Source organism: Cervus canadensis, chromosome X, assembly GCF_019320065.1.
Source record: "Cervus canadensis isolate Bull #8, Minnesota chromosome X, ASM1932006v1, whole genome shotgun sequence".
In the NCBI taxonomy this organism is placed as follows: domain Eukaryota; kingdom Metazoa; phylum Chordata; class Mammalia; order Artiodactyla; family Cervidae; genus Cervus; species Cervus canadensis.
Genome location: NC_057419.1, coordinates 3,877,794 through 3,892,784, shown reverse-complemented (window position 1 = coordinate 3,892,784; position 14,991 = coordinate 3,877,794). Strand labels below are relative to the sequence as shown.

Genomic DNA, 14,991 nt, shown 5'->3' with positions numbered 1-14,991 from the left:
ATGGCAGGGATCTCCGTGGTCTCTGGGACCTCCTCTGGTTCATTGTGATTAACTGGAATGGCAGGGGTCTCCATGGTCTCTGGGACCTCCTCTGATTCATTCTGATTAGCTGGAATGGCAGGGGTCTCCATGGTCTCTGGGACCTCCTCTGGTTCCTTGTGATTCAGCTGTTCATTCACCTTGGAACTCTGGCTACAGAGCTTTGAGCGTCTGATTTTCTTAAGCTTTTTTGTGGTGGAAGTTTTCTGAGAAATTTTCTTGTGCAGCTTTGCTGGAATGGGATTTTTCACCCTCACCGTTACCCAGGCCACCTGGAGAAAACAAGAGAGGGAGCAAAGAATGGCACTGGTTTAGGGAAGAGTATGAAGACAGGTGGGAACGATGGCTTCAGGAGAAGGTGTGTGGGCAGAGAAGGGTTATGTGCCAGGCAACGACATGGGAGGGTGTCTTTTGGAGTGGGGTCGATGGGCAAGGGAAGTTTGGCTGGGTTCAGCTCACCTTGACATTTTTTCTGGACCTCAATTGATAGAAGGTCTTCATGTTCTCCTGGGTTAAAGGAGGTGGGTGTTCCATAACTACTCTGGAGCCTTGTGGCTTCCCAGTCACCTCAGTCATTTGGAGGACTCACAGTGGTCTGCTCAGGGCCCCTGAGCACCCCTATATATATCCGTCCCCATGGAGCCTCACCCTCATGCTTTATGAGGTCAGCAAGTCTCTTCCCCAGCCAATGGTGGCCCTGGGTGAGCTTTGACATCACAAAGCCCCATCCTGATATGTCTAGCGGAGAATGGGGAGCAATGCAGATGATATACTGGGAGAAATGAGGCATTTGTAATGCCTTAAAGAAGCCTCCAAACTCACCTGTCACCCTCACCTCTATGTCAACTCTGATGGGTCACACAGCAGGCAGAGTGCATCTCCTCCAAACCTTGCCCCACAGCCACACTCCTCAGACATTCATTTTGTCCTCTCTCAGCTTTCACCACTATCTAGCTGTTCATATCTTGCCTAAACTCCCTCCATGACAACTAGGATGTGTTTAAGTGTCTGTGGAAGCGAGAGTCATTGCTCGTTCGTCCTGCAATGTGGTCTTAATGCACCTTGAAGCCCATTGAATTCTGGTCCAGCCGACAGAAACCTTTCCATCCGGCCTCCTTGTCTCAGTGTTCCCGGAGCTCTCCTCCGTTTTCTGGTCTCCAGTCGGAAACCCTTGTCTTCAGGCTGTGAGTATGTAGTGAATACACTTGCGCTCGCTCCACACGGAGCTGTCTCGTTTGAAGTCTAGGACTCAGGGTCACCTCACTAGGAGTACTACCCAGGCTTGGGTTTGAACAGGGTGATGGGGAAGGAGCAGCGAAATGCATGCTTCAGGTTGTGCTTGGGCGTCCTATGCAGAAAATGCCCACCTGCGGCTGATTAGTATTCCCAGCAAGGGGTGGAGCTTGCCCAGAGCTGTGTGAGCCTTGTGTGCAAGGTCTTCTCAACAAGTGCCCTCACAAATCTCTTTTCTGATCTTGTTTTCTTGTTGGAAGCTCCCTTGGAGCTTACCTCACAGCCAAAACCAAGGTGGAATTCATTTCCATGAGCAGCTGCCACAAGCTTCCAGCTTCTTGGACGAAACACTGAGTCATCCTGTCCTGTGCATCTAGTTCCCATGGTCTCTCATTGAGCTGGTTGGCTCTGGAGGAAAGGGGAATGGATTGTGTGCTCCACCTCAGTCCTCATTTTTCCAATTGACTCGTAGGGTCAACCAGCCTGAGGTCCACCCCTGGGGACAGTTTGTTGGCTTCGTGGGTCTTCCTGGGTTTCCTGTGAAGTGTTCACATCTTGTTGTCCTTTTTTGCTTACTCACCCAGGGTCCATCACACTGCTGAACATTTTAAGAGGTAGAAAATGCACGCCGTAAACAAACCCAAAAGATGACTCTTAGAATTGTTAGAAGATCTTAAAATCTGATAGAAATATGGGCAAGAGGCAGGAGCCAACACTTTATAAGAAAGATGTATCACTGGCCTTTAAATTTATGAAGACATGTTTAAAGACATGAGCAGCCAATTCACAAGAAGAGTATGGCACTAGCCCCGAACGACGTTAAGAACATATTAAATCTAACGAAGGTGCAAATCATACTAAAATTCCCTTGAGAACTGAAACTCAGGCAGAAGTGGCATAGATTTTAGTAATTGCAGACAGAGTCATTAGGATACTTGGAATAAATGTGTTTTGTGTGTTCTAAAAATAAGGAGAGTCTTGGAAATCATAAAATAAATCCCATTGGATCTTACAGATATGAAAACATAGTGTCAGATGAAGCCGATTTTAAGGGTTTCCTGATGGCTCAGACAGTAAAAAAAAACAAAAAACCAAAAAACCCACCTCAACATGGCAGAACAGGATTCAATCCCTGGGTTGGGAAGATCCCCTGCAGAGGGGAATGGCAGCCTGCTCCAGTATGCTTTCCTGGAGAATTCCCATGGACAGAGGAGCCTGGCAGGCTACAGCCCATGGGGTCACAAAGAGTTGGACATGGCTGAACAACAAAGCACAGCACAGCGCAGCACATTGAATGTTTGTGAAAGAAATTCAGGTAGGGAGTTAAGAGGGAGAAAGGGAAACAGGGCAAATGAAAGGAAGGAAAGAAAATCCTCCATTGCTGGTGAGAACAGAGCAACCAGTGATGTCCCCCAGCAGGACAGCACCCCACATGTTCATCTGAGCACTCTCAGCCGGTTTGAAACAACCATCTCCAACTTTGGCCCCACTCCTTCAACCAAACTCATGTGCAGGGTTTAACACTAACAGGGTAATAGTCTTCAAGGTTTCTCCTCATTCAAATCCTGATTCACCCAGTAGTGAAAAAGACACGTGTGCCCCAATGTTCATCACAGCACTGTTTACAATAACCAGGGCATGGAAGCAACCTATATGTCCATCAGCAGACAAATGGGTAAGAAAGCTGTGGTACATAGACACAGTGGAATATTGCTCAGCCATTAAAAAGAACACATGTGAATCCATAATGAGGTGGATGAAACTGGAGCCTATTATACAGAGCGAAGTAAGTCAGAAGGAAAAACACCAATACACTATACTAAGGCATATATATTGAATTTAGGAAGATGGAGATGACAACCCTATATGGGAGACAGCAAAAGAGACACAGATTTACAGAACAGTCTTTTGGACTCTGTGGGAGATGGCGAGGGTGGGATGATCTGAGAGAAGACCATTTAAACATGTATATTATCGTATGTGAAAGGGATATCCAGTCCATGTTCGATGCATAAGACATGGTGCCCAGGATTGGAACACTGGGCTGACCCAGAAGGATTGGATTGAGAGGAAGATGTGAAGGGGAATCAGGATGGGGAATACATGAACTCCCATGGCTGATTCATGTCAGTGTATGGCAAAAACCACCACAATGTTGTAAAGTAAATACCCACCAATTAAAATAAATAAAATAAAATAAAATAAAATAGAATCCTTTGATAAAATGGGCCTAATGAGTATTGACTTTTTGACCTCCAAAAACGCCCTTCTTTTCGTTCCTTTCTTCCCTCCTTCCTCCCCCCTCTTTCTTTCCTTTTCTTTCTGATTATACAACTGTTAAAGCTTGCTTTCCATTTATAGTTATGACAAAGTCCTGGCTCTATTCCCCATGTTGTACAATGCATCCCTGAGCTCATCTTCCACCTAACTATCACTGCGTGCCTCCCACTCCCACAACTCTGTATTGCCCCACCCTCTTCCCCTCCCCGCTGGTAACCAGCAGATGCTTCTCTATATTTGTGCACCTCCATTATTATCATATTCTCTACTCTGCAGTATGTTTACATTCTATAAGTGATATTATACAGTATTTGTCAAACTCTGTCTGAGATATTTTACTCAATATTCTACCCTCCATGTTGCTGCAAATGTCAATATTCCATTCTTTTGATGGGGCAGCTCCTTTGTATGCCTTTTGAACAAATGGCACTGCCCCCACACACACGACACAGCTCCCCAGCTAAGTGTCCATCTCTGCACTCACACAGATAAACTCCAAGTCATCTTCCTCTTCTCCCATGGGAAGTGTGTCTTTGTAGCTCAGTCTGGAACCAGTTCTTCCCCCTACTTTCTGGCAACCTGGACATTCTGGTCCCATCTCCAACTCCACAGAAGCCATCTCCCTCCTTTCTCACACACTTTTCCCTTCCCTGCCCTCTCTGCCCCCCACTATCAGAGATCTCAGAGACAAACATAATTTCACATCAGCTTGATTTTATTTTATTTTCGTTATTAGTGTATGCAGTTACTATAATATTCAGCATCTGTACTTTTGGCTAGTACTCAGCGCCTAGACCCCCAAGCATTTCTGAAGTCTGTAGCCATCCTCCAAAGTCACTGGCTGTCCACTGGTCCAGCTGGAATCCAGGGGTCTCCATGGTCTCTGGGACCTCCTCTGGTTCGTTCTGATTAGCTGGAATGGCAGGGATCTCCAGGGACGACTGGGGACCTCCTGTGGTTCATTCTGATTGGCTGGAAATGCAGGGGTCTCCATGGTCTCTGGGACCTCCTCTGATTCATTCATGTTAGCTGGAATGGCAGGGGTCTCCATGGTGTCTGGGACCTCCTCTGGTTCCTTCTGATTACCTGGAATGCCAGGGGTCTCCTGTCTAGGTACATCCTGTGTTTCATTCTGATTAGCTGGAAATGCAGGGGTCTCCATGGTCTCTGGGACTTCCTCTGGTTCGTTCTGATTAGCTGGAATGTCACGGGTCACCATTGTCTCTGGAACCTCCTCTGTTTCATTCTGATTACCTGGAAATGCCAGGGCCTAAATGGTCTTGGGACCTCCTCTTATTCATTCTGATTATATGGAATGGCAGGGGGCTCCATGGTCTCTGGGACCTCCTCTTGTTCCTTCCGATTCAGCTGTTCATTCGCCTTGGAAGTCTGACTACACAGCTTTGAGAATCTGATTTTCTTAAGCTTTTTTGTGGTGGGAGTTTTCAGAAAAGTTTTGTTGCGCAGCTTAGCCGGAATGGGATTATTCACCCTCACGGTTACAGTCACCACCTGGAGGAAACAAGACAGGGGGAAAGAATGGCACTGGTTTAGGGAAGAGTGTGAAGACAGATGGGAACGATAGTTTCAGGAGAAGGGGTGTGGGCAGTGAAGGGTTATGTGCCAGGCAAGGAAAGGGAAGGGTGTCTTCTGGGGTGGGGTTGATGGGCAAGAGGAGTTTCGCTGGGTTCAGTACACCTTGACTTTTTTTCTGGACCTAATTGATGGGAGGTCTTCATCTTCTCCTGGGTAAAAGGAGGTGGCTGTTCCATAACTACTCTGGAGCCTTGTGGCTTCCCAGTCACCTCAGTCATTTGAAGGACTCACAGTGGTCTGCCAGGGCCCCTGAGCACCCCTACATATACCCGTCCCCATGGAGCCTCACCCACATTCTTTATGAGGTCAGCAAGTCTCTTCCCCAGCCAATTGTGGCCCTGGGTGTTCTTTGACATCACAGAGCCCCATCCTGACATGTCTAGCGGAGGTTGGGGAGCAATTCATATGATTTGTGGGAGAAATGAGGCATTAGTAATGCCCTCAAGAGGCCTCCAAACACACCAGCCACCCTCACCTTTATGTCAACTCTGATGGGTCACAGAAGGCAGAGTGCATCTCCTCCAAATCTTGTCCCACAGCCACACTCCTCGGGCATTCATTCTGTTCTCTCTCAGCTTTCACCATTATCTAACTTTTCATATCTTGCCTAAACTCCCTCCATGACAACTAGGTTGTGTTTAAGTGTCTGTGAAAGTGAGAATCACTGCTCGTTCGTCCTGCAATGTGGTCTTAATGCACCTTGAAGCCCATTGAACTCTTGGCCAGTCGACAGAAAAGTCTATCCCGCGTCCTTGTCTCAGTGTTTCAGGAGCTCGTCTCCCTTGTCTGGTCTCCAGTCAGAAACCCTTGTCTTCAGTCTGTGAGAATGCAGAGAATACACTTGCCCTTGCTTCACATGGAGCTGTCTCGTTTCAAGTCTAGGACTCAGAGTCACCTCACTAGGAGTACTACACAGGCGTCGTTTTGAAGAGGGTAATGGGGAAGAGGCAGAGAAATGCATGTTTCAGGTTGAGCTTGGGGATCCCATGCAGGAAATGTCCACTTGCGCCTGATTAGTATTCCCAGCAAGGGGTGGAGCTTGCCCAGAGCTGTGTGACACTTGTGTGCAAAGGTCTTCTCAACACGTGCCTTCACAAATCTCTTTGCTCATCTTGTTTTCTTGCTGGAAGCTCCCTTGGAGCTTACCTCACAGCCAAAACCAAGGTGGAATTCATTTCCATGAGCAGCTACCACAAGCATCGAGCTTCTTGGACGAAACACTGAGTCATCCTGTCCTGTGCATCTAGTTCCCATGGTCTCTCTTTGAGCTGGTTGGCTCTGGAGGAAAGGGGAATGGATTGTGTGCTCCACCTCAGTCCTTATTTTTCAAATTGACTCGTAGGATCAACCAGCCTGAGGTGCAACCCCTGGGGAGAGTTTGTTGGCTTAGTGGGTCTGCCTGGATTTCCTGTGAAGGGTTCACATTCTGTTGTCCATTTGTTGCTCCTCACCCAGGGTCCATTACACTGCTGAACATTTTAAGAGATAGAAAAACATGCCGTAAACAAACCCAAAAGATGACTCTTAGAATTGTTAGAAGATCTTAAATCCTGATAGAATAATGGTCAAGAGACATGATCCATCACTTTATAAGAAAGATGTGTCACAGGTCTTTAAATTTATGAGGACATGTTTAAAGACATGAGCAGCCAATTCAAAAGAAGAGTATGGAACTAGACCTGAACCACGTTAAGAACATATTAAGTCTAATGAAGTTAAGAAAAATCATACTAAAATTCCCTTGAGAATTGAAACTCAGCCAGAAGTGGCATATATTTTAGACATTGCAGACAGAGACGTTAGGATACTTGTAATAAATGTGTTTTGTGTGTTCTAAAAATAAGAAGAGTCTTAGAAATCGTAAAATAGACCTGATTTGATCTTACACCTATGAAAAACATAGTGTCAGATGAAGCCCATTTTAAGGGTTTCCTGATGGCTCAGAGAGAAAAAAAAAAAAAAAAATCCCACCTGCAACATGGGAGACAAGTATTCAATCTCTAGGTTGGAAAGATCCCCTGGAGGGGGGAATGCAGCCTGCTCCAGTATGCTTGCCTGGAGAATCCCCATGGACAGAGGACCCTGGCGGGCTACAGTCCATTGGGTTACAAAGAGTTGGACATGGCTGAACAATGAAGCACAGCACAGCGCAGCACATTGAATGTTTGTGAAAAAATTCAGGTAGGGAGGAAATAGGGAGAAAGGGAAACAAGGGAAATGAAAGGAAGGGAAGAAAATCCTCCATTGCTGGTGAGAACAGAGCAACCAGAGATGTCCCCCAGCAGGACAGCACCACATTTATCTGAACACTCTCAGCCGGTTTGAAACAACCATCTCCAGCTTTGCTCCCACTCCTTCAACCAAACTCATGTGCAGGGTTTACCACTAATAGGCTAATAGTCATCATGGTTTCTCCTCATCCAAATCCTGATTCACCCAGAAGTGAAAAAGCCACATGTGCCCCAATGTTCATCACAGCACTGTTTACAATATCCAGGGCATGGAAGCAACCTAGATGACCATCAGCAGAGAAGTGGGTAAGAAAGCTGTGGTACATAGACACAGTGGAATATTGCTCAGCGATTAAAAAGAACACATGTGAATCCATTCTAATGAGGTGGATGAAACTAGAGCTTATTATACAGAGCGAAGTAAGTCAGAAAGAAAAACACCAATACACTATACTAAGGCATATATATTGAATTTAGGAAGATGGAGATGATAACACTCTGTGGGAGAAAGCAAAAGAGACACAGATTTACAGAACAGTCTTTTGGACCCTGTGGGAGACGGCAAGGGTGGGATGATCTGAGAGAAGAACACTGAAACATGTGTATTATCATACATGAAAGGGATAAAAGCCCTTTTATCCCTGGGATGCACCAGACAGGGTGCCAAGGTCTGGTTCACTGGGGTGACCCAGAGGGATTGGATTGGGAGGAAGATGTGAGGGGGAATCTGGATAGGCAATACATGTACTCCCATGGCTTATTGTTGTCACTGCATGGCAAAAACCACCACGATATTGTAAAGTAAATACGCATCAATTAAAATAAATGAAATAAAATAAAATAGAATCCTTTGATAAAAAGGGCCTAATCTGTATTGACTTTTTGACCACCAAAAACGCCATTCTTTTCCTTCGTTTGTTCCCTCCTTCCTCCCACCTCTTTCTTTCCTTTTCTTTCTGATTACACAACTGTTAAATCTTGCTATCCATTTATAGTGATGATAAAGTCCTGCCTCTATTCCCTATGTTCTACAATGCATGCCTGAACTCATCTTCCACCTAATTATCACTGTGTGACTCCCACTCCCCAACCTCTGTATTGCCCCGCCCTCTTTCACTCCCCGCTGATAACCAGTAGATACTTCTCTATATCTGTGAACCTCCATTTTATCATATTCTCTACTTTGCTGTATGTTTACATTCTCTAAATGATATCATACATTATTTGTCAAACTTTCTCTGGAAATCTATCAAGTAAGTCAAGGCTCCTTTCGTGTTTGACGGGGAACACGGACTTGCTCTGCATGCAGTGCAGGGGAATTGGGCCTCATCTCGAGTTGATTTGGAGTCCAGGGAGCCCTTTCATGTTGCTGCGGGGACCTCAGGGTCCCTCTAGACTTGTGACACTGTTCTTGGGTTCTCTCTGTAGTTCCATTAAGGAAGCCAAGGCCCCTTTCGGGTTTCCTGGGGAAAACGGACTACTCTGCATGCATCGCAGGGTAATTGGGCCTCATTTCGTGGCGAGGGGAAAGTCTCAATGTTTTTCTGGAGTTGCGGAGGGAACCTGTGTTATATTCACGAGTAACGACTGGGACGGCCCGCAAAACGCGTGTTTGTGCAGCGACGTCAGGATTCCTGTCTAGTTGTGAGGGACAACTCGGGATTCTCTTCGAGGCTTGGCAGGGCAATAGTGACGCCTCTCGAGATGAGGCTGGAGACCCAGTGTCCTTTCAAGTTGCCAGAGGGATACTGGGATTCCTGTCAATTTTCAAAACGAGTCAGTCATCGTCTACTTTGAAGCATTGAACTCTGCGTTCCACTCGTGTTGTCAAAGGGATGTGAGGCCTCCTGTCGAGATGAGGCGGGAAACTGGGGCTTTCTCTAGGGTCTTCAAAGGGGTTCAGACATCGTTTCACCTTGTGAGATGAAAGAAGAGCCTTCATTCAAGTCCCTGCAAGGAAATCTGGCCTTATTTCGAGTCAGGGCATCACGGTGTCCATTCCACTTGAGGCAGCAAACTCAGGGTCCCTCTCCCGTACCTATAGCTGAGAGAAGCCTCCTCTTTAGGTGTTGTTTAAAGCTGGCATTCCTCCTGAGTCAAAGCCAGGGAGTCAGCTCTCATCTCGAGAGGATTTGAGGTACACAGAGCTAATTTCTAGTTGCTGTGCTGAACATGGTGTTCGTCTATACTTAGGACGGTGTTCTCGGGGAATCACTGAACTTGCCTAAAGGAAGTCAAGCCACTTGTCGTGTTTGATGCGGAAGGCTGGATAGCTCTAGAGCCAATGTAGGTGAATCTGACCTCATCTCGAGTTGATTTGGGGTACACCAAGCTCTTTCCTGTTGCTGCGTTGACGTCAGGGTCCCTCTAGACTTGTATCAGTGTTCTTGGAAACTCTCTGGAATTCCATCAAGGAAGTCAAGGCTCCTTTCATGTTTGATGGGGAACAGGGAATTGCTCTGCAGGCAACGCAGGGGAATCTGATCTCATCTCTCATCGAGCAGGAAGTCTCATGGTTTTTCTCAAGTTGCGGAGGGACCTGGGTAATATTCTCGTGTGACGATGGGGATGGCCCCTGAACACTCGTGTTTGTTCAGTGACATCAGGACTCCTGTCTAGTTTCGAGGACAACTCGGGATTCTCTTCAATCCTTGCCAGGGGAATAGGGACGCCTCCCAAGGTGAGGCGGGAGAGCCAGTGTCCTTTCAAGTTGCCACAGGGATGCTGCGATTCATGTCAAATTTCAAGCGGAGAAAGTCATCGTCTAACATTGAAGCATTGAACTCCGTGTTCTTCTCGAGTTGTCAAAGGGATGTGTGGCCTCTTGTCGAGATGAGGCGGGGAACTAGGGCTTTTCCTAAGGTCTCCACAGGGGATTCAGACATCCCTTCATCTTGTGAGATGAAAGACGAGCCTGCATTCAAGTCACTGCAGGGAATTCCGGCCTTATTTCGATTCAGGGCATATCCGTGTCCATTGACATTGAGGCAGTAAATTCAGGGTCCCTCTCACATACCTATAGCTGAGAGAAGCCTCCTCTTGAGGGGCATGTGGAAAGTTGGCATTCCTCTTGGTCGAAGGCAGGGAATCAGCTCTCATCTAGAAATGATTTGGGGTACACTGAGATTTCTCAAATTGCTGTGCTGAAATTCGTGTTCCTCTAGACGTATGACAGTGTTCTCGGGGAAACTCTGGAGTTTCCAAAAGTAGTCAAGCAACTTGTCCTGTGTGATGAAGAATGGAAGATTGCTCTGGAGCAAATGCATTGGATTCGGGCCTCATCTCAGGTTGATTTGTGGTACACGAGCCTCTTTCGTCTTGTTGCGTTGAAATCAGGGTCCCTCTAGACTTGCGAAAGAGTTCTTGGGGACTATGTGGAGGTTCATCTAGGAAGTCAATGCTCCTTTCATGTTTGATGGGGAACACGGACTTTCTCTGCATGCAATGCAAGGAACTTGGGCCTCATCTCATGGCGTGGGGGAATTCTCATGGTTTTCTCGAGTTGTGGTGGGAACCTAGGGTATGTTCTCGAGTTACGGCAGGGATGGCCCTTCAAAACTCCTGTTGGATCAGTGACATCAGACCACCTGTCTAGTTGCGACGGACACATTGGTATTCTCCACGAGGCTTGGCATGGCAATAGGGACGCCTCTCGAGGTGAGTGGGGATACCAGGGTCTTTTCCAGTTACCACAGGAATTTTGGGATTCCTATCAGTTTTGAAGAGGAGATAGCGATCCTCTCCTTTTGAAGAATTTAACTCTGTGTGCCTCTCGAGGTTTCAAAAGGATGTGAGGACTCCTTTCGAGATGGAGCAGGCAACTAGGGCTTTCTCTAGAGTCTTCACAGGAGATTCAGACATCCCTTCATCTTGTGAGATGAAAGACGAGCCTGTATTCAAGTCACTGCAGGGAATTTCGGCCTTATTTCGAGACAGGGCATCTCGCTGTCCATTCCATTTGAGGCAGCAAACTCAGGGTCCCTCTCAAATACATATAGCTGAGAGAACCCTCCTCGTGAGGTGTTTGTGGATGGATGACATTCCTCATGTGTCAAACCAGGGAATCAGCTCTCATCTCGAGATGATTTGGGGTACACGTGCTTTTCTCGAGTTGCTGTGGTAAATTGGTGTCCTTCTAGGTTTGCGACGGTATTCTCGTGAAATCTCTAGAGTTGCCTAAAGGAAGTCAAGCCACTTGTAGTGTTTGCCAGGGAACACGGGATGGCCCTGGAGACAAAGCAGGGGAATCGGGCCTAATCTCGAGTTGATTTGGAGTACACGGAGTGCTTTCGTGTTGCTGCGGGGGCCTCAGGGTCCCTCTATACTTGTGAGAGTGCTCTTGGGTTTTCTTTGGAGTTCCATCAAGGAAGTCAAGGCTCCTTTTGTGGTTGATGGGGAAAACGGATGTGCTCTATACTCAATGCAGGGGAATCTGGTCTCATCTCTCATCGAGCGGGAAGTCATATGGTTTTCTTTGAATTGCGGAGGGAAACTGGGTTGTATTCTCGAGTTACAACAGGATGGATCCTCAAAACTCCTGTTTGTTCAGCGACGTCAGGACGCCTGTCTAGTTGCGAGCGTGACCTCGGGATTCTCCTCGAGGCCTGGCTACGCAATAGGGATGCCTCTCATGTGAATAGGGAGACCCACTGTCCTTTCCAAGTTGCGGCAGGGATACTGGGATTCCTGTCAATTTTCAAGAGGAGTCAGTCATCATCTACTTTTGAAGAACTGAACTCTGTGTTCCTCTTGAATTTTCAAAGGGATGAGAGGCTTACTGTCGAGATGAGGCTGGGAAGTAGGGCTTTCTTTAGTGTCTCCATAGGGGTTCAGACAACCCTTCATCTTGTGAGATGAAAGACAAGCCTGCATTCATGTCACTGCAGGAAAATCTGGCCTTATTTTGAGTCATGGCATCTCGGTGACCATTCCACTTGACGCAGCAAACTCAGGGTACCTCTCACATACCTATAGCTGAGAGAAGCCTGCTCTTGAGGGGCTTGTGGAAATTTGGCATTCCTCTTGAGTCGAAGGCATGGAATCAGGTCTCATCTCGAGATGATCTGGGGTACACGGAGCTTTCCTCGAGTTGCTGTGTTGACTTGGTGTTCCTTTAGACTTGAGACGGTGTTCTCGGGGAATCTTTGGAGTTGCCTAAAAGAAGTCAAGCCACTTGTCTGGTTTGATGAGGAACGCAGGATTGCTCTGGAGCCAGTGCAGAGGAATCGGGCCTCATCTCGGGTGGATTTGCGGTACACAGGGCTCTTATGTGTTTCTGCGTTGAACTCAGGCTCCCTTTAGACTTGTGACAGTGTTCTTGGGTTCTCTCTGGAGTTCTATCAAGTAAGTCAAGGTTCCTTTCGTGTTTGATGGGGAACACGGACTTGATCTTCATGCAGTGCAGGGGAATTGGGCCTCATGTCGAGTTGAATTGGAGTCCATGGAGCCCTTTCATGTTGCTGCGGGGACCTCAGGGTCCCTCAAGACTTGTGACAGTGTTCTTGGTTTCTCTCTGTAGTTTCACTAAGGAAGTCAAGGATCCTTTTGTGTTTGATTGGGAACACGGACTATTCTGCATGCATTGGAGGGTAATCGGGCCTCATCTCGTGGCGAGGGGAAAGTCTCAATGTTGTTCTGGAGTTGCGGAGGGAACCTGTGTTATATTCTCGAGTAACGGCTGGGATGGCCCCTCAAAACGCGTGTTTGTGCAGCGACGTCAGGATTCCTGTCTAGTTGTGAGGGACAACGCGGGATTCTCTTCGAGGCTTGGCAGGGCAATAGTGACGCCTCTCGAGATGAGGCTGGAGACCCAGTGTCCTTTCAAGTTGCCAAAGGGATACTGGCATTCCTGTCAATTTTCAAGACGAGTCAGTCATCGTCTACTTTGAAGCACTGAACTCTGCATTCCACTCGTGTTGTCAAAGGGATGTGAGACCTACTGTCTAGATGAGGTGGGAAACTAGGGCTTTCTCTAGGGTCTTCACAGGGGTTCAGACATCCCTTAGTCTTGTGAGATGAAAGAAGAGCCTGCATTCAAGTCCCTGCAAGGAAATCCGGCCTTATTTCGAGTCAGGGCATCACGGTGTCCATTCCACTTGAGGCAGCAAACTCAGGGTCCCTCTCCCATACATATAGCTGAGAGAAGCCTGCTCTTTAGGTGTTGTTTAAAGCTGGGATTCCTGCTGAGTCAAAGCCAGGGAGTCAGCTCTCATCTCGAGAGGATTTGAGGTACACGGAGCTGTTTTCTAGTTGCTGTGCTGAACGTGGTGTTCGTCTATACTTAGAACGGTGTTTTCGGGGAATCACTGAACTTGCCTAAAGGAAGTCAAGCCACTTGTTGAGTTTGATGGGGAATGCCGGATAGCTCTAGAGCCAATGTAGGTGAATCTGACCTCATCTCGAGTTCATTTGGGGTACACCAAGCTCTTTCCTGTTGCTGCGTTGACGTCAGGGTCCCTCTAGACTTGTATCAGTGTTCTTGGAAACTCTCTGGAATTCCATCAAGGAAGTCAAGGCTCCTTTCATGTTTGATGGGGAACACGGAATTGCTCTGCCCGCAACACAGGGGAATCTGATCTCATCTCTCATCGAGCGGGAAGTCTCATGATGTTTCTCGAGTTGCGGAGGGAACCTGAGTTATTTTCTCGAGTGACGTCGGGGATAGCGCCTCAAAACTCGTGTTTCTTCAGTGACATCAGGACTCCTGTCTAGTTTCGAGGGACAACTCGGGATTCTCTTCGTTCCTTGGCAGGAGAATAGGGACACCTCTCGAGGTGAGGCAGGACAGCCAGTGTCCTTTCAAGTTGCCACAGGGATACTGGGATTCCTGTCAATTTTCAAGCGGAGTCAGTGATCGTCTACCTTTGAAGCATTGAACTCCGAGTTCCTCTCGAGTTGTCAAAGGGATGTGAGGCCTCCTGTCGAGATGAGGCGGGGAACTAGGGCTTTTCCTAAGGTCTGCACAGGGGATTCAGACATCCCTTCATCTTGTGAGATCAAAGACGAGCCTGCATTCAAGTCACTGCAGGGAATTCCGGCCTTATTTCGAGTCAGGGCATATCGGTGTCCATTCACATTGAGGCAGCAAATTCAGGGGCCCTCTCACACAGATATAGCTGAGAGAAGCCTGCTCTTGAGGGGCTTGTGGAAAGTTGGCATTCCTCTTGATTCGAAGTCAGGGAATCAGCTCTCATCTTGAAATGATTTGGGGTACTCTGAGCTTTCTCGAGTTGCTGTGCTGAAGTCCGTGTTCCTCTAGACTTATGACGGTGTTCTCGGGGAAACTCTGAAGTTTCCAAAAGTAGTCAAGCCACTTGTCCTGTGTGATGAAGAATGCAAGATTGCTCTGGAGCAAATGCAGGGGAATCGGGCCTCATCTAGGGTTGATTTGTGGTACACGGGCCTCTTTCGTCTTGCTGGTTTGAACTCAGGGTCCCTCTAGACTTGTGACAGAGTTCTTGGGGACTCTGTGAAGTTTCACCTAGGAAGTCAATGCTCCTTTCATGTTTGCTGGGGAACACGGACTTTCTCTGTACGCATTGCATGGGAAGTGGGCCTCATTTCACGGCGTGGGGGAATTCTCCTGGTTTTCTCGTGTTGTGTTGGGATCCTG

At 47.4% G+C, this 14,991-nt stretch overlaps 1 pseudogene; it reads right to left on the bottom strand.

The window, feature by feature from the left end:
- Positions 1 to 14,991, bottom strand: part of LOC122434705 — a 275,692-nt pseudogene that overhangs the window by 216,788 nt on the left and 43,913 nt on the right.